The following is a 26,087-nucleotide window of genomic DNA, read 5'->3' on the forward strand; positions in this document are numbered from 1 at the left end:
CCAGGCCAGAGGTTTAATCCTCTTGATAACTTTAAACGTATTGTAGTGTTCACAGTTCTCTGTACTACATACGGCTTCCTGTTAATATAAGACCAATCTTCCACGTTTATTATTTCAAAGTTAAGTTAGCGTTTAGTTATATTTTATATTCTTACGTTTAGACCACAAGTAGTGGGTCTTTGTATTCCGAAGTACGGAAGTTATTGTAAATAGAGAAAAATAAAGGGTTTTGTATACCCTTCTTGTGTATCCTGTCTACTTCCCACAGTTATTGAACATAGCTTTAGTAAGCTCTCTGTTCCGAGTCAGGTCCTTGCATGTTCCCGAAGAAAGTAAGACGGAACATTGAACCTGATAACCTATGTTACCACGTAAGTAATAAAATATGCATAATTATTATTAATTACCTGATCTCATTATTATCTGTATTACCACATAGAAAATCAAGAAAATATATGCATGATTATTATTCATATCTTACTCTCTTCATTAGCTATATTACCACATAAGTAATTAAAAAGTATGCATAATTATTATTAATTCCCTACTTTCTTCATTAGCTATATTACCGCATATGTAATCAAAAAAGAGTATGCATAATTATTATTAATTCCCTATTCTCTTCATTAGCTATATTGCCAAAGTTGTAATCAAAGACTTATATGCATAATTACCATTAATTCCGTACGCTTTTCATTAACTACATTACCACATAGGTAATCAAAAAGAATACGCATAATTATTATTAATTCCCTACTCTCTTCATTAGCTATATTACCTCATAGGTAATTTTAAAAAAATACGCATAATTATTATTAATATATTACTCTCTTCATTACCTACATTACTGCATAGGTAATCAAAAAAGAATATGCATAATTATAATTAATGCCCTACGCTCTTCATTAGCTATATTACCATACAGACAATCAAAATGAATTTGCATAATTATTATTGATTCCTTACTCTGTTTATTAGCTATATTACCATAGCGGCAATCAAAAAGAATACGCATAATTATTATTAATTCCCTACGTTCTTCATTTCCTATATTACCATACAGGCAATCAAAAAGAATATGCATAATTATTACTGATACCCTACTATCTTCATTAGCTTTATAACCACATAAGTAATCAAAAAAGAATATATGTATTTATTATTACTTACATTCTCTTTTCATACGCTTCATACATTGTCGCGTGCTATTGGCATTTGAAGACCTTCGTAGTAAATATTTATAGATGTAAAGAACGAAATTACTCCTTAATTAAAAAACATATTTTATAATAAGATAAACTGTTATGAATAGCTCAAGGAGGAAAACGGGAGACCGTCGCAAATACACGCAATATACGCGAATATGCACGAAGAGTGCCGCTTAATGCCTGAAAAATATGGCGCATTAATAAAATATAGAAGAGACGCTAAATAAAATTGACTAAAAAAGCATTCAGAAAAGGTGGTTCAAAAAAGAATTTAACAAGGATTCTAAAGAGACTTTTTTGTGGCGTCTGTACGTACATACGTACGTACGTATGTATGTATGTAGTTCGCATAACTGATAAACGAAAAGCAGCAGAACTTAAAAATTTTGTATACAGGGCTGCTATATTACTTGTGCATGTCCCTTTTTGGTGGCAAGCGGCCACACCAAAAGTAAGTAAACATATACATACATACATACATACATATACCCACTGTGTTGGTAAATTGCGCATTTTTTGCTTTAAAAATTATTAAATTATGTAGCTTTAATCTTCCGGTTAAGGTTTTCATGCTTTTAGTTAATCTGCAGTTTAGAATTATTAACAATTTAAAAGTTGTTTAAGTGGGACTAAGCCCATTTTTTTTAACTCTAGCATCCGTATTTGTTTACATTTGAAAGTTAGCAAAACAGCAAATCAAGTCTTTCTGCACCTTTAGCGTCTTTTTGCCGAATGGGATAAAAGGAAACTTTCAGTTTTGTGCCTCGAAATCTCTGCATTCTTGCCGCTGGTCGAATTGCTTGTTTTTACGTAGAAACTAATTTTAATTGTAAAAATTATTTGTTTTGATGGTTTTAACTGTATTTGGTGTTTTATATTTTTCTATTTTTTTCAATTTTTAATAAAGACATTTTGAAGTTTTATGTATTATTGCCTTGCCGTGAAGTGAGAACTGAATTAATTGAATGAGAAATATATCTTTAATGAAATTCGAGAAATAAGTTTAATGGAAATGAAGCAGAAAACGGGTATAGTTTAATATTCCGTACAAGGAAGTCACGTGGTGTACACATCAGATTTTTTAATATGCAAGATCATTTCTGTAATCATATTTGGAAATAATTTTAACTCATATATAAGGGATCCTTAAATTTCGTCTTAAAAAAATATTCTCGGTTCTATGTGCGGAAACATAATATTTTTTTCAACATTAGCCGAATTTTTTCCATATGAGACTTTTATAATTTACATGTACTCCAATATCAATATATTTTCAAATCATCATTTATAAATCAAGAATAGCTCAATTAAATTATGGCTCAGTTCAGTTAAATTTACGGCTTAATATCAAAATGATAGTTGTAAAAATCTATTCAACTCTCCCTCTAGGTATGGTATAGTTAATATTCATAACGCAGTATAGAAAATTTTTTATTTAAAAATCAAAACTGCATAATGTTCTACAAAAATATTACAAAAACTGTTTTGCAGCGGCTTAAAAAAGAGGAGTTCTTCGAAAATAAATTGCAGTTCATTCATTACGAGAGATTTCTCCAAAAATAAATCAATATTTTTGAACTTTCAGAGTATGTCCTCTACGCAGTTATACTGAACAAAACACCATTAGTAGTTTAGATATATGATCATTAGATAGCCATAACCCAAACGATGTTGTTTTCAAACTAATGATGTGTACCCTTTTATACAATCGGAATTTATTAGTGATGGAACAAAGGTGCTTATTCTAATTCTTTTCAAGGACACTGAAAAGCGTTAAATAACGTTTACCGTATTGTCTGTATTAATTATTTCGTTGACTATTCATATATTTGGTATAGCTCTAAAACCATAATTACTGAATCAGTTTCGTAAGCAAATGAAACGCAATTCGTAAACAAATGAAGAAAATTCAGAGGCTATATCTATGCTGTTTGAAATTACTATTTACTGCCCTGTAGAGGACGATTCATTTCATTTTTCATTTTATGGTTTTCTGCAGTTACGTTTTCATCATGTGTTACACTTGCATTCTTTATATTTGATTTATATACATCTTAGTTTAAATTATTTTACTTCCTTGTACGAAGTAAACAAATTATTGTAATCGGGAAAAATTTCGGATATCATGCTTCAAAGAAAATATCCGTTTCTCAACATCTCTCGAAACCATTTGAACGGTAATATCGCGTGACCTCTGTACGTACCGACAAAAGGAAGGAGTGTTTTTGCCAAAAAAGTATAAGTTGGATTTAAAATGGACTCAGAAGCGATTTTTTATTGACGTCTGTCCAAGTGTATATAAAGGGTGATTGTAATTAAAGTTGCAATTTGAAAACGTTCTAACTTTAAAACTACGGGTCAGAATGACTTGATATTTTATCAGAACAATCATGAGGCAATGGAATTTTGTTTGTTGAAGAAAAAAACAGTTTTAAAATGTGCCGATAGATGGCGTTGTTAGGGTTCACATGGCTATTGTGGAGGTATGCACATTCCTAAGGCTTGACACACGCACCACAGACATAGCTGTGATAAAAATGCAGCTATAGCTATAATATATGTTTGGTACTGCCGATTGCAATACAAAAGGTAGGTGAATAACTAGATGTTATAGCAGTCCTACATATAAAATTTCAATGGCTAATCGTTTTAGGATTATGCGAGATAAATACGTACACCTTGCACACAAAAAACAGTTCTATATCTCCCCTTCTACCGGAGCGATTGTTGAAAATTAACTTGCGTTTTCCATGTGTGGAAAGCGCGACTTACGATACACATTAGATTTATATTTAGCATTGTTCTAATTTTTGTTCTGTATTTTGACACAAAATTGGACTTTTTCTGAAACAACATACCAATTTTTGTTTTCCATACTTCGATTCTACGACTCAAATTAAGTGCAAGTTTTGTAAAAGTCGCATGAGTAGTTTTTTTAAAACAAATTAGCTCTCAAAATTTTAGCTCCTCCATATTAATTGAACTTGTTATATACAGGGTGATTATAATTAAAGTTTAAGTTTCAAAACGCTATAAAAAAAGAACCACTGATGAAAATGATGTGAAATTTGAAAGGAATGTTATTGAAGAAGGCGGAACGAGTATGGCAGAAGAAAAAAATTTAGTTTCAAAAGTTAGCAACAGATGGCGCTGTAAGCGGCAGAATCACGACGAGAAACGAGAAATGTTTCGTAAAACAACGGCTAAGGTGGCAGTTACACATTAAAACGCATTGACAAATTAGAATTGTTGAATAATTTTATTTGCATGACTGTACATATCACATCGGAAGGGACAAATCGATTGGTTTCAAGAGTTTTGCGGCGGCATACCGCATAAGAACCATTCATCAAAAGAAGTTCGGAACTGTCGCAAAACATGTTCAATATGGTGTCCACCGTTGTGTGCAACAAGTTGAAAGCGACAAACAGCATGTTCCACAACGGATCGCAGTGTCTCCGGGGTGATGTTCAGAATGTTTTGCGAAATGCGTGCCTTTAATTCCGCTAAATTTGCAATTGGAGCATGGAACACAACATCCTTCAGATATCCCCACAGCCAGAAATCACACGGAGTAAGATCAGGCGATCGGGACGGCCAGGCTGTAGGGAAATGACGGCTGATAATTCGAGGATTTCCGAAATGGCGCCTCAGCAGCTGCTTCACGGGATATGCAATGTGCGGAGGAGCGCCATCTTGCATAAAAATGATTTCATTCACACATCCACGCTGTTGCAGAGCTGGAATCACGTGGTTGCGCAAAAGAGACGCATACCTCTGACCAGTGACGATTGCGGTAACAGGACCGAAAGCACCCGTCTGCTCGAAAAAATATGGTTGTAAGATGACTAATGCCGTAAAGCCACACCATACCGTGACCTTTTCAGGATGAAGTGGTACGGGGTGCGTTGCCAGTGGATTTTCTGTTGCCCATATTCGACAATTCTGGGTATTCACGTATCCTGTCATATGGAAATGGGCTTATGGTCATATGGTCATATGGAAAGTGGATAATGAATGGCCGTGGAAAATTTCCAACGTCTCCCTAGCTGTCAGGTCAGAAGGAAGCAACTCCTGCACATGGCCAATTTTGTACGGATAGCATTGCAGGATGTTTCGTACCTGTCGTTTCGAATTTTTGCATCATTTTCTTTAGACCTACGACACTCATTGGACCAACGCCTTCTTTTATACCCTTCAGTGTCCTGAATTTTCGCAGAGCTACTCTTGCACAATCATCATTCTTGTAATACAGCTTTACCAGCAGAGGGCGGTCCTGCAGTGAAACACCCATGGCGAACGCCTGAGTCGCGAAATGAGGAACAGCCTGGTACCTGGCGGCTTTATAACACTGAAATTTAACTAACATTTTAATTTACGTCTTCTTCCGCTTGCAGCGCCATCTGTTGCTAACTTTTGAAACTAAATTTTTTCTTCTGCCATACGCTTTCCGCCTTCTTCAATAACATTCCTTTCAAATTTGACGTCATTTTCATGAGTGGTTCTTTTTTTATAGCGTTTTGAAACTTAAACTTTAATTATAATCACCCTGTATTTATTAATATCTCTTTTTTAATTAAACTTATTTGAGTCTTCCTTTCTCATTTCTAAATTATGTTCATTCCAAATAAAATTCGCCCATTTTTATGCTTTATGTTTAATTTATGTTTTATGTTTCTTAATTATAAGCGATAACAAGTGAAATATGCTTTAGACACTTTTTTAATTTATTTGAAAAAATATGATCCATGCCTTTTTTTCCGCTCGTACACAATGGAAAAAGGCAAAGGAAAACAGATACATTAAAAAGTTCATCAAGTGAATTATTCTTGGCGCAAATTGAAAAGCATGCGCCAAGATTAATTTTAAATTTCTCCGTAAGTTTCTGACCAAAAACCGATTTTTGTTTTTTTAAGAATGGAGGTTTTTTGATCTATTATACTTAAGCAACCCCCCTCAACCATCAGCAAATTAGTCACGCTGATTTGTTGGAGAGGATATGCTAAAGATTTATTTCAAGGGGTTTTTTTCTTATTTAATAGTGCCTTATATTATTAGAGATTTATATTGAATTGTTTTCTTAAGGGATTATATCATAATGCTTTGTATTGAATTTTTATATTGCTTTAAAATATCTCAATGTATTCTTGATTACCTACGATAAGAAGAATGAATGCAAGTAGTACATTACGCATAAATTGTATATCTTCTAAGTTTTATATGAAAAGATGTTACCCGCAAAATTTTTAAACACCTTCTATTGAAAACTGCCATGAAAACATCTTCATTGGAAAAAGTGTTGTGCACTTATTTTTATCCTGTGGACTTATTGGCATCAAGAGACTTGAACCAGTATTTTCATTCGACTTCAATAATTTTTGTGTAAGGACTTTATTTTCAGTGGATATTTTGAGAAAAATTGAGGACTTCTATTATTGTAATTTATTATTTAGTATTCTTCTTCCATATATTATTGTCTTATAGATCAAACTTAGATGTTTATTTATAAATTGCATGTTTTATTTTTAAATTATAGGTTCTATTGTAAAATTATATAATTAAGCAGCTTCTAATTATATGAGAAAGATCATGAGTTATGATAGGACATAATTAAAGCCTGAAAACTATGTCCTGGATGTTTTCCTTCATGTCTTTCTTCATAATCTAAATTTTTCTTGTTTCACTAATGTACTAATGCTTTGCTCCCGGTCTCTAGTTTTGAGGGGAGAGACGTAAATTGTAAAATATACTATGGCTCTGCTCTACGCGAACAAGCAACATCTAATTAACTTTTCGCAATTTCAGGATCTTCCCCTTTAGAACAGTACTTTCGAGAACATTCGGGCATGTTACGTAATTGCTGCTCTAAATGAAGAGTTCGAGCAATTTTCCTAGATTTCGCCGAAAAAAGTGTTACTGTCGCTGTAACACGTTTTGGCTGTCTGTCTGTCTTTCTTTGTTTGAATAGTATGACGCAGTAAATTTAAAGTTAATCGTATTCAGTCCAAATTACTATCGCATATGTAATCTTGAATTATCTGCCATTTGCATTTGCATTGAATAAAGATATGGAGCTATAAAGTTAAATTCTTCTGTGTCTTCAATTCTGATGCTTTCCGCTCCCCCACGATCACACCCGTACTCTGATGTGACCAGATTGCTAAGCTTCATCTTTTCCAATGCCGATCTACTGAAAATATTACATATATATATACATATTTCGTTTATTATATATTTAAGATATAACAAAAATATATATATAAGATATAATATTATATCTATATGTCTTATATATGTATTAAGATATAATATATTTTATCAATATATATATATATTAATATATATATAGATAGATATAAAATGTTGTATGATCTTAAGATATAACAAAAAAAAAAACAATTATTAACTATTGTAAATAGACCTTGCTCAAAAAAGATCTGACGATTATCATAATGTAAGTAAAGAACGTAATATACAGGCGTAATTTGTATCATGGTATCGAAATATGGGAAAAAATTGGTATGTTTTTTCAGAAAAAGTCCGATTTTGGGTCAAAATATCTATGTTAGAAGCTAATATACGCTATATATAAATAAAGGTATATATAAATCTAATATATATCCTAAGTCGCGTTTTCGAAACACTGAAAACGCAAGTTAAATTTTTACAATCGGCGCAGTAGAACGGGAGATAAAGAACTTTTTGGGGGGCAAGGTGTACATACAGATGAGAGGGTAAAAAGCCTTTTTGAATGTATTTTAAATCCATTTTACAATACCTTTTGGAGAAATGAGCCTTTCATTTGGTACATATGTAGATTGGTCTTTCATTTGGTCAAGCAAGAATATCTTCGAAATGTATTCGTGATTGGTCAAAATAGATATTTTCACTGAAATATGATACCCGAAAGTTTTGCGCAATTACACCGCTTCCTGCACTTCGTACAAGGAAGTAATAACAAAAGGTTACTTCCCCAATCCGAACGGAAAAATAATGACAATAAATGTCTGGAGTTTAAGAGAAAATCCTGATTTTTCAAATTTTCATCTCTTTTCTGAAGTTATTTCATTACGGAAAAGAGTTTCATTTTAGCATGTCAGTTAACGTGCTAATGTAATCTTAAGTACTTAACATAGCGTAAAAAAACAAACTCTCATTCAATCAAATGCACAGACAAGCGAATAGGTAATTGATCCATAATTATACCAGATTAAACACTGCGGATTAAGTCAACTTATTAAACGGGTAAATAATTGCTCGGCGAACTCAAACACTTTTCGCAAACTATGATCGCACCAAATGCTGCGTGTGTAAGAAAAGTGGACGATGATGCATTCATCATTTTTCTTCGATATTTTACTAAAATTTATCCAGTCACCATATGCATATTAATTGCCATATTATTGCCAGTTCAGTAATTGAGTACTTTTATAATATTTGAAATATCATGTTTATCGCTCCTTGCAGAATTTTCTGCGTGCATCAGTGTTATGGTAGGATTTCCGAGTGAGGGGACTATGCAGAACGCTTCTACGAAAGGGGAGTAATTTAGTGTTTAAATATTTCGAAAAATTCGAAAAAAATGCCACCCAGCCAATATAGTGGCTAGCGTCGCTGACTGTCGTGCCGAAGGGACCGGGTTCGAATCTCGGAGATGGTATGGATGTTTGTAAATGTATAGTGTCGGTCGGCACGGCGGCATTCTAAATATGCTACGAGCCGAAAGTACTCTCGTGTGGTTTGGTGGAAGGGGAGAGGTGTGGGAGACCCTCGGACCCGACCCCTTCCCGAGTTTCTTTCCATCAAAATTGGGGGCGGAACTAAGCTTAATCGCACTGCCACCTGTTAGGTAATTAAGATTACGGCAACGACAGGCGTAATCTTGCGCCCTTGCCACGAGGAATTTCGCGGGCTTGGGATGATTGCATCAGACAAGTGAGCATAAGCAACAGCAACAACATATTTCTAAAAATAGTTCCATAGAATAACTAGCAGATTTAGGCTCCGATGATATATCATTTTCAGTATATATATCCTGATACGATTTTATTTTAGTTTACACATCAGTTAACGATTTAAATTTAGCTAATCAGATTTTTAGATTTCTTGAAAAAAACAATGCATTGCAATTCCAGATATCCGATTATCTTGTACTTTTTCCGCTTAAGTTAAAAATTACGTATTCCATTTATTTATATAAAGATTTTAATGGTTTCCGAATTAATTGAACCGGAAACAGTAAATGCGTTTAAAACATACCTCTTTCGTTTGGTTTATTATGCCAAAGCACATTAAGGCTATCTGTCTAAGGAAAGTGATGACTTCGTGGAGGACCTTTCTTAAGGAAAGTAGCTCGTGTAAACGCTTCAAATGAGAAGAACTCAATTTTAAATTTAAATTAAAATTTTAAATTCATATATATATGTAAAATAAAAAAGTTTAATGTTTGTACTAAAAATGTAAATAATCGAAACAAAATCAGCTGCAGCGACATTATCCTACTGAGAGCTCTCACTTAAAAACAGTTCATTTGAAACGTAATTATACATTGATGTTTTCATTTTTCACGAACTAAAGGAAATATTGTAATCGCGAAAATTTTCGGGTATCATATTTCAATGAAAATATTCATTTTGACCGCTATCGAATACAATTAAATCGATTGTTTTGCGTGACATCTGTATCAAAGAACAGAACAAAACAGGTTGCAAAAAGGATAAATGGATTCAGAAGAGACTTTTTTGTGGCATCTGCACGTATGCAAGTATAGAATTTATGCATAATAATGTGCATTATTTTTTAAATAAGATGACAGCAAAGTATCGGTTACCATAAATAACTTATCCAGCAATGGGTTTACCATAAGTCGTATCGCTCGCCAAAAAAATCACCAAAAATCCGTGCAACCGTCTACCAAAGTAGCACCCCAATCGCACTGTCATCTGTCAGGTTCTCAAGGCTGTTGCCAATGACAAGAGAAATCTAGCGCTCCTCTCCACGAGGAATTTCACGGGCTTGGGCTGACTACGCCAGACAATTCAGTGTAAGCAACAAAAACTCTGAAAATTAATAGTAGGCATCTCTTCTTCTTTTATTTTAATGCATTTTGCTCACTGTTTCTGTGCATCTTGAAAGAAGAAAATCTGATGTGCACGTCACATGACTTCCTTGTATGACGTTTAAATTACACACACTTTTTGCTCCATTTTATTTAAAATTATTTCCTCGAATTTCATTAGAAATATATTTCTCATTTAGTTAATTCAGTTCTCACTTCGCGACAAGGCAAAAATACATAAACCCCCAAAATATATTCATTAAAAATTTAAAAATACAGAAAAATATGAAACGCCAAATACAGTTAAATCAATTAAAAAAAACTTTTACAATTAAACTTAAAGCTTCAACGCAAAAACAAGCAATTCGGCCAGCGTGCAAGAAGGCTAATTTTTAGGTGCACAAAGCTGAAAGTGTACCTTTGGTCCCATTCGGCAAAAAAACATTATTCATTGTTCTGCTAAATTTCAAATATAAATAAATATGGGCTATTATGTTAAAAAAAAGTAGGCTTAGACGCATTTAAACAATTTTTTAATTGTTGATAATTCTACAACTATTGCATGCATATTAACTAAAGGCATAGAAATCTTAGCCGGAAGATAAAAACATCATAATTCAATCACTTTAAAGCAAAAAATGCCCAATATACCAACATACGAGAGTAAAAAAAAACTGAGCTTACCGAGCCGAGTAACAGAGTGTAGAGTGGATATATATATTTATATAATTTTGATGCGGGTTGATTGCAACCAAAAAGGGAGGTGCACAACTACATGATATAGGAGTCCTATATTCAAAACTTCAACGTTCTGGTTCTCCTCGTTTTCGAGTTGTTCGAGATACATTCATACGTACGTATGTACAGACATCACGCAAAAAAATCTTTTCTCAATTCATTTTAAATCGATTTTTTAATCCGTTTGGGGAAATAGAGACCTTTATTCTGTCCGTACGTACGGATGACAAATATCATCGTTCAAATGGATTCGAGAGTGGTCCAAATTATTATTTTAGTTGAAATATGATATCCGAAATCTTATAGGATTACAATACATCCTTTAAGCCGAACATGTTTCTCAGGATACGACTACGCGCAGATTTCTGTATGAAAATTATTTGTGAAGAGGAAAACGGAAATATATTGTTAGAATTGATGAGGTTTGGATATGCGTATCCGATTGCAGTAGGAAAAGATCGATTTACTACCGAAAAAGAGGGCAAAAAGAATTAATATGTTGGTTCAGAGAAAGCAAGGGAAGTTTTTCTAAAGGCTTTATCGTTATTATTGGATTCATTTATAATGGAAATCTTAAAATAAGGAAAGTAGAAATAATTGTCAAAATTAATTCGGATTACTATCAGAAATATGTTTTAACACCTATTTTTTTTTTAAATTCCATATCTTTATCCAAACAATCTTTAATATATTAAGTTCCATAAGGATCAGGCTCGGAGCCATACATCTAAATTTACTTCTCTATCTTTTGAAAAAGTGAGAAATGCAACCGGAATTCAAGCTTTTTTCTTTAAATCCAAGTCTCCTGATGTGTCTTCTATAGATTACTGTGCATCTGGACTGCAAAATCAAGTTCCTTATAAAGAGGCATCCCCAAACATTGGATGGACTCTGGATGACTGTGAAGGAGGAGTGGAATAAAATCAACCTAGATGTTTTATGAAAAGGACTTTTATCGTGAAAATCAAGGTGTAATATCATAGTTCAACAAAGGGATATTAGATTGAACATATTTAGAAAAATAAAGTTTTAAGGTTTGTTTATATATAAATCCTTGCAAACTCCTCACAAAAATCACAAAATCGTTTGCAAAAATGTGTGAACAGCGTGTGTACATCATTTTACCATAGCACATTAAATCGTTTTTAAGCTAACGGAAGAAGAACACCTGACAACCGACAAGTTCAGAATAAATAAAAAAAGAGCTTTCAAGGTGAACGCAACGAATCGATACATCACACTTCCATTACATATGCTTTTGTACCAACCAATACTGCATCTTTTAAGCACTGGAGCTCTACGGGTACAAGAACGAAGACTGCATTACTCATTCCAGGCAGCCATAACTTTCATTATTATGTAATAGGCGCAACACAAAACTAAATTTCAGCTGTAAAGAACAAAATCGATAAAAGAGAAAGTAAACTTCACGCTCTTTCTCGAGCTAGTGTTTGAATTTAAATCTTTTCTCGTCTGCGAGTTCTTTGACTTGCAGTAATTCATTCAGCCGTGAGTTTTTCCCCTGAGAACTTACCTTTGCTTTAAATAATGTATTGCCATTATTATTGACATTAAAAATAAAATTTTCACGGCTGATTAACATTACCATAAGTTAACACGTTACTATTAAACACATTTAATAATAAACATTCTTCTAAAAACTATTTGCACATTGCATATAGCTACGATGCAGAGTCATTAAGGTTTTTTTGAAGCGTGTAGAGTTCAGTATATTCACTGTTGTGTGAAATCTGGAATGCTAGTAACTGCACAAGAGAAGGGTTAAATGTACCCTTTATTAACTCTTTAAAATTTACAATGAGGCAACTTGACGCTAACAAACTACGCCTCTGTTTGGGCAGTAACTGAAATCAAATAACTGAAATAATAATGAAATAATGAAACAAATTGAAAATATGAACGAGTGATAGAACTAAACTACAGGGCTCAGCTACAATCCGTTTCTTAAACCCCCGTCGAAACTAGTGGCAACGAATAAAATGCAAGTAAGCCACGTGAACCAGCAATAAGCAAACGTTTAATCAGCACAGGTGGCGGGTATAGTAACTAACTAACTCTCCTACCGAAACTCGGTTTTTAAACTCTTTCAGCAAAATAAGAATTAGTATTCCTTCATGCGCACTACCAAATTTGAATATTCTGGCACTGACAATTAGGGGAGTGAGTGCTTATAAGAAAGAATAGCAACTTAAATAAAATTGGTTATTTAAAATAAATATAAATCTCTACATGCAGAAGACATGAAAAATGTGTAATGCCTGGCCGGTACTCGAACCTGGACCTCTGGAATACGCGCCGAGTGTGCTTACCATTACACCACGAAGGCATGCAGAAAGGAGGAAGAAAACACCCTATATACACCCCCTTTAAAAGAGCGACTGGGGATTTAGGAACCCAATCGCCAAATCCTGGTGGTGAAGAATCATCATTCACCGCCTTTTTGATTCGGGCGCCACTGTAGAGACATTATGTTATTTTGAAGTAGAAGACATTAAAAATGAGCAATACATTCGCCGGGACTCGGAATTGGACATCTCGAATTCGCACGAATGTGTTATCGTTACATCATGATGGCATGCAGAAAATGGCTGAAAATACCTTATAACGTATATATTATTTTCGTTTCTCTCGAAAAGTGTATAAGGTATTTCTCCCACTTCCTTAGCGTGCCTTCGTGGTGTAACGGTAGCACGGTGGGCCGGTATTCCAGAGGTCCGTGGTTCGATTCCCGGCGAAGGGGGTTGCATATTTTTCATCTCTCCTGCTTGCAAAAAATATCTAATGTCCCTATGGAAATAAATAATAATTATTTTAACGACGCATTAATTAATAGGGTTCTAAAAAAAGATTTTTTGTGCATACCTTTGTTTCTTAATATTTACTTTTTATTATTAGTAGAAAATATTCTGGTTAATTTCAACGCCATACCATTGTAAAAGTGTATACATAAATGAGCAATGCATTCAAAATACTCGCATGGCATAATTTAATTCTTTAAAATTCAGGTATAATTAGATCATAATTAGAGGAGATTAAAAATTATAAATGTGAGGTAGTTAGAGTAAATTAAAAGCAGTTATTATCCTTATATCTGCATATATTTGCATAATCACTTTTTGGATGATAGTTTAGACTAATTTTCAATTTACCGTTAACATACCAAATAAAATTTTATCTAAATATAAAAAATAAACTTTAAAAAATCATCATTAGAATGAGTATTATTTTTTTTTTCGCTTTAAATTTTAATTTTGGGGAAGACAAAATATTTTCCAGCTCTTCAAACTTTTTATACGTTTATGAATATATTTCCGGCTTTCGATATTTCTAAAGCATTCTATGTTATTAAATTGCATGAATTTTCGCAAGAATTTAAAAAATATGTTTATTACATTTCACTTAACTAAAAAGTGCTTAATTTTACGTAAATTTGTAATTTAATTTGACTGTAACTGGGGATTTACTAAATATTTCTAATTGATTTCCGCGAAGAATATTACTTTCAGAGCTTAAACTAAAGTTCACAATATTTTTTCTTTTCTAAAATATTCCAAATTATATGCAATATAGTTCTGGCAAAATATGATTTTACAAATAAAAATTTTTAAATTTATAAAATTCTTAGCTACATTTATATTTAATATTTTTTAAACATTTCAATATTTAGAAGCATGCACTAGCGCAAGTAATAAATGACATATGAAGTTATATAATATCGTAAAAAAGACAATATGATATTATGCTTCTATTCTTTGTAAAGCTAGATATAAATTTACTATGCAATAATTCAAAGCTTTCTTCTCCCGCCCGTACGACAAATCTCTTTATAAACGTCGATCTGCGATGAAACGAAATTTGAAGCATCAGATCAGCTGACAGCATACACCCTTTAATGCACAAAGCAAAATACACTTTTAAAGCTTACCTTCCTTTACAGAATTGCAATAAATGTTCTCTTCAGTGCAGATTCTCCAAGATGCAACCGACGTTTATTAAAAGTTGGAAACATGTCCATTGTAAAAAATGCCCAAATGGAAAAAGGCTTCAGAAGCAAAGATGTTTCTCCAAGCTACTAGTATATAATTCGGACGCTCCAGAAAGCGAGTACTACACTCTCTTCTCGTACTACAGCACGTTCTGCTCGCTCTCATCATATAAATCGAAGTCTGTTCTTCGCCGGGTGAGTTCCCATAGCAACGACGCATGCTCCGTTACTTCTAGTCTGTCTTCTGATAATTGCACGTTGTATTCCGCGCTGTTTTCGTTTTATAAGAAGACTTTGATGCGCACGGTCTTCATCCCTAGTGTGTGTAAACATAAAGAAAACAAAGCCGGCCACAGCTAACGTATTCTGAATTTTTGTTAGACGAGGAGCATCTTCGTGACGTCACGATTTACCTGGGAACTTTCAGGGGATTTAGGACCAGGTGTTCTTCCGGGCAGGGTAGTTCTCGTTACGAGTAGTAGTACTTTCTGGAGATACCGAGAAGTGAAAGAAAATAATATAATAAAATTCTTGCAGTCGTTTTCATGTGCATACATGAAAAAGACTGCAAAAAAAGGTAATAAAAATAAATAATAATAAATGTAAAAGTTACACAACTATAGTCAGTTAAGTAGGTACCAGTTTTAAAGCCCTTTAAAAACACTATTTCATGCATGCTGAAATATGCAGCACGTGACATTACATGTTATATTGTATCTGAGTCTTCTGGCTAATTTGGATGCCAGATAACTTAACACCTCCTCTGAAATCCCAGATTATAAAGCATGGAGGTTTCTAGATTCCATGTGTATTCGGCGTAGAGGCACAAAGACTAGAACAAGAAACCTCTTATTGCATGCTTTAACTTACTAACATACTTAGTCGAAACACATGTAGAATCATTAGGTCATTTTGAAGCAGTAGACAAGGAAAATGTGCAGTGCCCTCACAGAACTCAAGCCCTGGACCCCTCGAATACACGTCCAGTATGTTTCTAATTACGCCCCGAAAGCATGCGGAAAGGAAGGATAAAATACCGTATATACTCTCCGGCAAATGGAATTTAGCAAACTCATTCGCCAAATCCAACTGGTGGCATCTTTTTAGTTCGGGCGCCACTGTAGAGTCATTAATATTTTTGATGCTGGAGACGCGAAAGTGTGCAGCGCCCTTGCCTGTATCCGAACTCCGGACCTCCCGAATACGCTCGAGTGTCCTTTGAACTACACCACGAAGGCATGCGGAAACAAGGGAAAAAATAACTTATACAGACATGAAAGCATCCTACTATTAAGCAACATCATAGGATTAGGCGAGATGTGTGATCAGGTTTGGACACATTTGGTAGCGTATTCACCTAAAAGAAAGGATACTTCTGTTGACGACATTTTATAAAAAACTTATTTGCATTCTTGCATTCACGTTATATGTGGGGAAATGCCCTCGCCAGGACACGAATCTGGACCTCTGGAATACGCGCCAAGTGTGCTTACCGTTACACAACGAAGGCATGCCAAAAGGAGAGAGAAAATACCTTATAAACTTGAAACAAGCAAGCAAAATGGTTTATAAATTATGATCTATAAAAGAATTTAAATCAAATCAGCTAAGTAAAAGTTTGTTGAGAACATGTTTAATGATAAGCGATACCTCACTTGGGAAACGGGAAAGAAATAGCACCTAAAAACACTGTCAGGTTTGTAAGTTAGTGAGTTCCGAAAATTTCATTTAACATTCTTTCCATCTGCGGCACTATTTATTCATTTCGTTGAAACTGAAGTAGATGATGATAGTGTTCAATCGATGAAAATAATGCACCTTAGCCTACATAAACTAACCCTGTTTACTTTCGCTATAGTCCTTACTTCTCTGATATGGAGCTACAGATTTCACAGTATTTAACAAGGATTTATGATTTAATATTTAATCAAGTAAATAGTGATCGACAGTAGTTAGATTATAGACAAAATTCAGTTGTCCAGCAAGTTGCAGGAATGTTAAGCTGGCATTGTTTTTTAGACTGTGTAGCAATGTGTCATTAATTAATTGTTATTGTTTGTATGAATTAGATCATATATATCAAATTTATCATTCCGAGTGCCTTTTGTTGTCCAAATCCTTAGGATCTAGTAAAGTAACAATACGACATTTGAAAAGTTTCATCCTAATTTTATGTAGAACATCCGGCAGACAAAAGTTCCATCGGTCTTCTACCCTTTTTACCTCTCAAGCTGCTCATCCTTTCTGATGGACACTCTTGTTGAAAAGCCACTGTACATTTGCAAACGTCCATGCCTTGTACCGGATTGAACCGTCGAACAACTATATCGCAACCAACTTGGCAAATTTTTATACGACACAGATATTTAGTCTCTTAACTGATTAAGTAGTTATATGTTAATTTAACGACATTAGATACTATTATATACTTTAATTAATTTATTTTTTTCTGCTACTATATTTTACTTCCTTGTACTATGTAAAGGAAGTATTGTAATCACGAAAAATTCCGGATTTCATATTTCAAAGAAAATATCCATTTTGACCGCTATTGAATGAAATGCAACGAAGTTTTTGAGTGACATCTATACGTAAGGACAGAATAAAGGACTCATTTCTCCAAAACGAATTCTTTTTATACGACTGCACGAATTGCTTGTCTGCGCTCAGTTCTTTTAAATGTATTGTTACTAATTTGAAAATTTAAAAGCGTTATATTTCGAGGGTATTCGTGTCATGCTGCAAAATGTCATTTGCCAGTTTACAATAAGTGAGGATGTACAAAAGCAGCTGCCTCAAACGTAATGCAAAATCGATAAGCATTTTAGCTAATTAGTTTCAGAAGCATAAACGTGTTTTTCAATTTTTTTTTCATTATAGAAATGCTGTTAAAGCTATTTGCTAAACTTTTCTGGAAATAAGAACAAAAACTTACGTGTAAAATATACAAGTGGAACAAAACTTAAAAAATTGGTTGAATTAACAAAACTTAAATCTAAAAGCGTATGAGTTGAATCTTGTATGTGAGATTATGCACGTGTTCAATGAAAATTATTTTTAGTGATAAGGTGGTGGTGGTGTATTTAATTATGCCAAAGCGCACTAGGGCTATCTGCCTAAGGGGAGGGATACCTTCGTGGATGACTTTCTAAGGGAAACTGGCTCGTATACACGTTACACATGGGGAAAACCACGAAAACGCCCATGCAGCCAGCCCATTCGCGGGATTCGAACCTCGGACCGAACTACCAGTGTTCAGCGAACCTCGGACCGAACTACCGCTCCGCTGGTGGGCTCAGTGATAAGGTAATGATAAAATATAGAATATGATAATTACAACCAGCGAGTTAACTGTATTCAAGGTTTTGTTTCTGTTGTGGAAATTTGAAACTTTAAGACATTTTTTCCTCTAATTTTCTATTCTTTTTAACTTTCTAATTTCAAATTTGCAATTTTTACGCTAATGGTTTGTTTACCTTGCTTAATTTCAGCTTTCGCTTAATTATTTTTTTAAATAATCGAACAGTGCTATATCCCATTCTATGGAGCCGATTGACAAAATTTAACTTGAATTTTTCATGTCTCGAAAGAGCGACTTAAGACATGTATTAGATTTACATATAACATTGTTCTAATGTTGATATTTTGACACAAAATCGGACATTTTTTAATTACACAAATATTATTTTTTTTAAAAATTTGGTGAGAGACTTAGCGAGAAATTTAAAAGTTTATCTTCGCGCATTTTTCGCCAGGAAATGGTGAAATTCTTAATTTATAGTAACCTTTGTTTCCCATTTTTTTCAATATGAACGAACAGAAAAAAAAGTGCATCGTTCATTCTTTTAAATAAATTTTAAAATGTGCGTAAAGCACATTTACCATTACTATCGCTTATAACACGTATGTCAAGTTTCAATACGCGCGAATATTTAAATTCGCATACATTTTTTGAAATTTTGAATAAAACAACTTTCAGTTTTTGCAAGTATGATTAGATATACATATATTAAGGTGATGGCAAACATTTTATAGGTTCTAATGCAGAAATATTTCTAAAGATTTATAAAAATTACTTTAAAATACAGATTAAAAACCAAATCTAAAATACCAGGGAAATTTATTTGGATTTAACTTAAATTTCGAACTCTGAAAGCAAAAATCAAGTAAGTGTAATAAAAAAGCTGGTATGTGCAACACATGACTTCCTTGTACGAATTATTAAATTATACGTATTTTTTCCTGCATTTCATTTAAACTTATTTCCTAGAATTTCCTTAGAGATATATTTCTCATTCCATTAATTCGGTTTTCACTTCGCAGCAAGGCAAAAATACCTAAAAACCTCAAAATATCTTCAATTAAAAATTGAAGGGTATAGAAAAACATAAAACACCAAATGCAGTTAAAAGAAACAATTTTTACAGTAAAAATTACAGTTTCTATGCAAAATCAAGCAATTCAGTCCGCGGGCAAGAAGGCATATTTTTCAGTGAACAGAACTGAAAGTTTCGTATTGGTCCTACTTGGCAAAAAGACACTGAAGGTGCAAAAAACGTAATTCACAATTCTGCTAAGTTTAATATGTAAACAAATATGGTTGCTATGGTAAAGAAAGTAGCCTTAGCCGCACTTAAACAACTTTTAAATTGTTGATAATTCTACGACTATTGCATGCAGATTAACTAAAGACATAAAAACCTTAACCGGAGAATGAAAGAAACATAATTCAATCATATTTAAAGCAAAAAATGCACAATTTACCAACACTAACATATAAGAATAAAAAAAGCTGAGCCATGTAACAGAGTGGGAATATGTATCCTTTTGGTGTGGCCGATAGCAGTAAAAAAGGGAGGTGCACAACTGCATGTTATAGCAGTCCTATAAACAAAATTTCAACGTTCTTAGACTACTCGTTTTTGAATTACGCGAGGTATATACGTACATACGTACAGACTCCACGAAAGCGTTTTTTCTGAATCAACTTTTACATCAGTTTTACAATTCGTTTGGGAAAAAGAGTCTTTTATTCTTAACACGCAGATGTCACGGAAAAATATGGTTAAATTGCATTCGATAGCGGTCGAAACGAATCATTTCGTTGAAATACTATTATCACCGGATTTTTTCGTGAATGCAATATTTCCTTTACTTCGTACAAGAAATTAATAATGTAGTATTTTTCGAATGAAATATTGGTTAGTGAAAACGTAAACGTATAATGTATTATTTATTACTTACAAGGAAATCAACCGTCAAACCGTCAAAGCAGTAATCCCTTAGCTCTACCAGTTGCATATACTCCCGAGGTGAATTTGCTCAGAGAAGGTTTCCTGTAAATTGGTTTACACAGTTTATCTTGTGTTAATGCAGTAAAATCAAAACATTGAAAGCGAGTTAATCTTCTCAAAAAACGTTTTCATTTGTGGAATTTTAGTTTATTTCCTAATTTGAGCCGTTTGGTTTCAGCAGAGTTAAACAAAAAAAATTTGTTTTAAAAATATTTTAAATGTCTGTGTTTTAATATAAATATAACATTTTATAGTTGAAATTAGCAGGAAGCCAACCTTATAATAGACCTTGAATAAAGCTCTTGATTTTGTTGAGGATCAGACATTACTCACTTTGCTTCAAAGCTAATTTTTGAATAAGACTTAACTTACCATACAGAGGGTGTTTGCACAATTTTACAATGATTTCTAGTTTCTCCATGGATTTAAATATTAATTTTAAACTACAAACGTGACTGGCATCCGATTGGAATAAGGTTTAATTATCGTCTGCAGCATTAAAAATATTCTTTTTTTTTTAAATGTCGCTGAAAAATAAAAAAATGGAGTGAAGGCGATACTTTTGCGCTGTCCGAAGAAAAATACTCTTATTTAATTAGTACACAAAGATGTGAAAATCATGGTTTTAATATTTTTACAAGTAAAACGAGTGACATAATTAATATGAAAGGAAAGAAATGTCAAAGTTTACATCTGACTGGGAAAAAGACAAAAGATGCATACCCAACAAAGGCACTACAGCTCTTATTAAACTAAAGTCGATTCTCATGTTTCAAAGGAAAATTCAGCCCCCAAAATACTGCAGAACATTTAAATATCTCTGTAGGAACTGTGATCAAAATTATAAAATCTGATTTAAAGATAATCAAACCAAAAAAACATGATGTTCATCGCCGAACGCCAAAACATATTTCTCGGCGTATGCGCAGATTGCTGCATGAAATTTATTTGGCTGGTAAAAAATGGAAATATATAGTTACGATTGAGAAGGCTTGGATATACGTATCTGATTGCAACAGAAAAAGATAGATTAATACCGAAAAAGAGGAGAAAATGCCCTAATGTGTTAGTTCAGAGAAAACAAGGAAAATTTTTCTGGTTATTAATGGATTCTCTTATTAAAGAAAACTAAGAAAGTGTAAGAAAAATAGAAAACAAAAATCTGAAATGTTTCAGATTTTAAAGTATGCCCAAAGGGGCTTTTTTTCACTTTTTGTGCGTTACCTTTGTTTATTAAATATCGTGTTCTTCGCACTTAAACCAACACGGTCTCACGCGCTGGAGATAAAAATATTTTTTTCTGTGCGAAGTTTCCATGGCTCGGTTTGAAATCCTTCAGTTTGTTAATACAAAATTTGTTAAAGTTTTACAAAATATGAAATCGACATAAAACACTTTCCAAATTTCAAATATGGGCTTTCAGATGCCCATATTCGCAGTAGGAATACGTCATTCAAAATTGGATGGCTCTAGGTACCGTTGTTTTATCACAACGTGAGAAACATACATAAATTTTTGCAGATTCTTCATTATTTAGTTTTTTTAAATATAATACAGGTAGGTAATATTTAGTGTCAACAGTTTGAAAAGTGATACAGCCATTTATAGCGTTTCGACGCAAAATTTCGAAAGGAAAGCAATAGTCCCTCAGGGACAAAGCGCCTTTTTACTAAAAATATCAAATTTAATTGGGATTACTATTAGAAATATGTTTTAACACCCGTTTTTAAAGAAATTTTCTCTCTCCATCCAAACAATCTTCATTGTGTTAAGTTCCATCCGGATAAGGCTTCAAGGCCCTACCTCTAAATCTCTGGTTTTTGAAAAAGTGAGAAATGTAATCGCAACTGAAGCATACTACCCAGCCCCCCCCCCGATGTTTTTCCTTTAGATTACTGTGCATTTGGACTTTTAAAACAAGCTATTTATAAACCCAAAACATTGGATGGACTCTGGAAGATTGTGAAGGGAGAGTAAAATAAAATCCACCTCGGTGTTTTAAGAAAAGAAATTTTATCTTGGAAATCAACCTGCAATAAGATAGTTCAACAAAGAGGGATATCTGAATAAACATATTACAAAGTAAAATTCTCAGCTTTGTTTATGCCTAAATCTTTGCGAAATCGTTACAAAAATGTGTGAGCATCCTTTGTATAATTTGTAAGAATCTCAATACAAATAAAAGGATATGAAAATTAGTATATAATTGAGATATGAACAAGTCAGCAAATTCTGAATACGGTAAGGAATAGAAAGTAGGGGTGTTCAGGTAGAATGTTTATAGTAATGCACTACATTTCTTTCTAAAATTTAAATGGTAAGTACCATAGTACCGTATTAGGCAATGATGAATCTGTGAATGAGTATGAGAGTTCATCGCAATGTGGAAAGATGATAGTACCTAGAGCCATCACTATTTAAAGCCAGCACGCAAACAATTGAAGCTCGAATACTGAATTTTGAATGCTTTTTAAATTTAACGGAATTTTAATATTTTTCCTACTTATAGAGACGATACTTTAACGTAGCACGATTTTGTTATAAACATTATAAATTAGAAGAATTTCAAATGACACACGTGTAGACGCATTAGATTTAAAAAAAAAAAAAAGCAGGAAAATTGTACAGTGCAATCGCCGGGATTCCAACCCTGGACTTCTCGCATACGTGTCGAATATAATTCCAGACACACAAGAGGGAATGCGGAAAGCACGGAGAAAATACCTGATATTCTCCCTCTTCTAAAGGACGACTGGGGGTTAGGGGACCCGATCGCAAAATCCTGGTTCGCCACCTTTTAATTCACAACTATACAGTCGTTAAGGTTAATTTGAAGCAGGAAGTGTGAAAACTGACACTTCTCGCTTCAAAAATAATGAAAAATGACTTTGGGACTCGAACCTGAACCTCTCGAATACGCGCCGAGTGAGGCATCGTTACTCCACGAAGGAATGCTGGAAGGAGGGAGAAAACATCTTACATATGTTCTAAATCTGTATTTCAAAAATTGGAATTTTTACGATGTTTCGAATAAAGGTAAGAAAGTTTGAAAGAATTCCTGAAATTATTTTTATATTGGCGTTTAGAAAAACGTACTGATCACGCGAAAGTACATACCTACCATTTGAAAGCAAAATGTGGAAACATGGCGGAAGGTATATTTAAATTGTCGGTTAATAACAATTAAAACAAAATAATGATTGAAGATTGCAGAAAAAGCATTTTAAATTTAAGCCATATCTATAACTTAGAAAGAATGTTTAACTTATTTTAAAAGTAGAATATTTGTCTAGTGAAGTTAATAATAAATTACTCCCTTTGGCAGATTGCTAATCTTGTTTGTTTTGGCGCTAGAAAGAGCATTTCCATGGGACATAATTTGAAATGAATGATTAAAATACTCGAAAACTTCGCTACGGTTGAAACATCTGTGTTTTAAGATTTCGCAATGTTACACTTTCTTTACCTGTGAATTGATGTTCTTAACGTTGTACTGTACTCTATTTTCTCAATGTAAATATTTATTAAACATTTCTTTTTACGTCTCAGCATCAACGTTAATTTTTTCCTTACGTTTTTGGCAAGATATTAAACCAAAAGTATTTTTAGTGCTTTTAGCTTAGCACTTAGTTTTACCGAAGGTATTATTAATTTTTAAGATTCTTTTGCGTTATAACACGAGTTAACTAATTCTCTACAGAAGTAAACACCACATTGATACTTCCAGCGAGAAAATATACTTTCGTTATAAGCTCAAGACACTAGGTATTTTTGGAAGCCGGCAAGATGAAAAATAAGCAACGCCTTTGCCGCGAATCGAACTACGGACCTCTGGATTACGCGCCCAGCGTGCAGACCACCACACAGCGAAGGCATGCTAGGAAGGCGGAAGAAATACCTTATCTACTCCCCCTTTTAAAGGGTGACTGGGATTTTTAGGGGACCCAATCGCCAAATCTTGGGTGTGGAGAATCCTTATCCAACACCCTTTTACTCTGAGCGCCACTGTAGAAACATTAAGTATTTTTAGAAGCAAGCAATATGAAAAATAAGCAACGTCTTCGTCGAGAACCGAACCACGGACCTCTGTAATATGCACTCAGCTTGCATACCACCGCACCACGAAGACACACTAGAAAGGCGGGAGAAATGCTTTCTAAACAAAGACGGAAATACAATAACAGAGAGAAAATTTTTACTGATAGATACTTTATAAACTAGAACATTTTTATACAGCACAGCTGTTGTGAGTATTGAAAAACTGTTATGTATTAATCGTTTATTTTCTACCTTAAGTCGTTTTGCTTATTATTTCAGTTTTGATTTATAATTGAAGTTCTAATTTTTTTTTGTTGTTTAAAGTTGGTTGTAAGTTTAAATTGTAACTTTTGTAAACTTTAAATTTTGGTTAGGTTGCTTTAAAAGTTTTCTTGAGTTGAAGTTGTTTAATTTTTAATTTGAGTTTAGGGACTTAAGATTTTTGTTTTTTGTATCTGTTTGTTTTGACCCTTAAGGTTGTTTAACTTGTAACTTTAATTATTTTTAAAGCCTTGTTGCTGCACTTTTGGTGTGTTAATTTTTTTTCTTAACCTTAAGTAACTTAATTTGTATCCCTCTTTCCTTTAAGTTAAACGAATACATATTTTCTGACTGGCGGTAGGAAAAAATTTATTGTATTTGTATTTCAAGTTGGATAATATGTGTGTATACTTTAATTATGGCTGAAGAAACAATTTTTACAGTGCTGACATTTTTATTATGTGTGTGTATTTAATTATGGCAAAGCACACTAGGGCTATCTGCCTAACATTTTTATTATAAATTATAATGTTGTGTAATTAGTAGTTTCATTTTTTTTTAATTTCCCACTTGCCCGACGGACGCAGTGGTAGCACCTGAATTGCAAAATGGCCAACATCTTGGTGATGACCGGAGTCCTGCCGGGCGGAAGCGGCTGTGGGGCGGAGAGCCTGGCCTCCGAAAATATTTTTCATTATTAATTATGGGCCCACCAGCGGCCGAGCGGTAAAGTCGCTGAACACTGGTAGTTCGGTCCGAGGTTCGAATCCCGCGAACGGGCTGGCTGCATGGGAGTTTTCGTGGTTTTCCCCATGTGTAACGTGTATACGAGCCAGTTTCCCTTAGAAAGTCCTCCACGAAGGCATCCCTCCCCTTAGGCAGATAGCCCTCGAGGCTTTGCCATAATCACACACACACACACACATTATTAATTATGATTTGTTTTCTTTACAGAAACCTCTACCGAAGTAATTGTTACAAGAACCCACTAAATGTGTGATGTCTTTGAATGGTGTAAATGTAAAAATTGTATTGCAGGTATGTAATATTTGTTTCTTCAGAGTAAAGGTAACCTGCCGCCACCCTTGTTAAAAATGTAAATTATTCATAAAAATTTGCTCATAAATAAACGTTAGATTGATTTTGCCTACCTAGCTTTGTAATTATTGTATTTAATTCCTTACACTGGACCTTAGTCATAGAATGGGTTTAGCATTTCACAACACAAACTTCCTGGAATTTAGAATTGTTTACATATTTTGTTTTTATGTTACACTATGATAACTACTCATATACAGTTTTGTGATTGACACAATATTTGTTGAAATGTTCTGTTATGTTACATGTAACACTATTACCTACCTCATAATCTAGTATGAACATAAATTGTGTAGACTCTTTGACCAGATCATTGTTTTATGAAAAAACATATAGTCTCAGAATTCCAATGCTTGCATGCTCGGGTAAAGCCTGAAGTTTCAAAT

General features: G+C 33.6%; 1 protein-coding gene and 1 long non-coding RNA gene across 2 annotated transcripts in view; one reads left to right on the forward strand and one right to left on the reverse strand.

The window, feature by feature from the left end:
* LOC118194052 (uncharacterized) overlaps positions 1–15,153 on the reverse strand; it is a 115,026-nt gene extending 99,873 nt beyond the window's left edge. The window contains exon 1 of the mRNA XM_035365238.2: positions 14,951–15,153. The gene's annotated coding sequence lies outside the window, so the exon portion shown is untranslated. The remainder of the gene's footprint in view (positions 1–14,950) is intronic.
* LOC146999574 (uncharacterized) overlaps positions 1–25,747 on the forward strand; it is a 372,795-nt gene extending 347,048 nt beyond the window's left edge. The window contains exon 3 of the long non-coding RNA XR_015039837.1: positions 25,558–25,747. This is a non-coding gene — a long non-coding RNA (uncharacterized LOC146999574). The remainder of the gene's footprint in view (positions 1–25,557) is intronic.
* Positions 25,748–26,087: the final 340 nt, after the last annotated feature.

This window comes from Stegodyphus dumicola, chromosome 1 (genome assembly GCF_044657685.1).
Source record: "Stegodyphus dumicola isolate Sdum_Otavi_A_Nest chromosome 1, ASM4465768v1".
Lineage (NCBI taxonomy): Eukaryota > Metazoa > Arthropoda > Arachnida > Araneae > Eresidae > Stegodyphus > Stegodyphus dumicola.